Source organism: Mastomys coucha, unplaced genomic scaffold, assembly GCF_008632895.1.
Source record: "Mastomys coucha isolate ucsf_1 unplaced genomic scaffold, UCSF_Mcou_1 pScaffold5, whole genome shotgun sequence".
Lineage (NCBI taxonomy): Eukaryota > Metazoa > Chordata > Mammalia > Rodentia > Muridae > Mastomys > Mastomys coucha.
Genome location: NW_022196911.1, coordinates 88369563 through 88369780, shown reverse-complemented (window position 1 = coordinate 88369780; position 218 = coordinate 88369563).

Genomic DNA, 218 nt, shown 5'->3' with positions numbered 1-218 from the left:
AAAAAAAAAAAAAAAAAAACAGAAAATATTATCTTTTTTTTTTCTTTAGATATTTTCTTTATTTACATGCAAATTTCTCCATTTCCAGTTTCCCCTCCAAAAAATAAAGAAACAAACAAAAACAACAAAAACAAACCCCTGTTGCCTCTGCCTTCCCCATGCCTGCCACCCTGCCCTCTCCCACTTTCTGGCCCTGGCATTCCCCTACACTGGGGCAC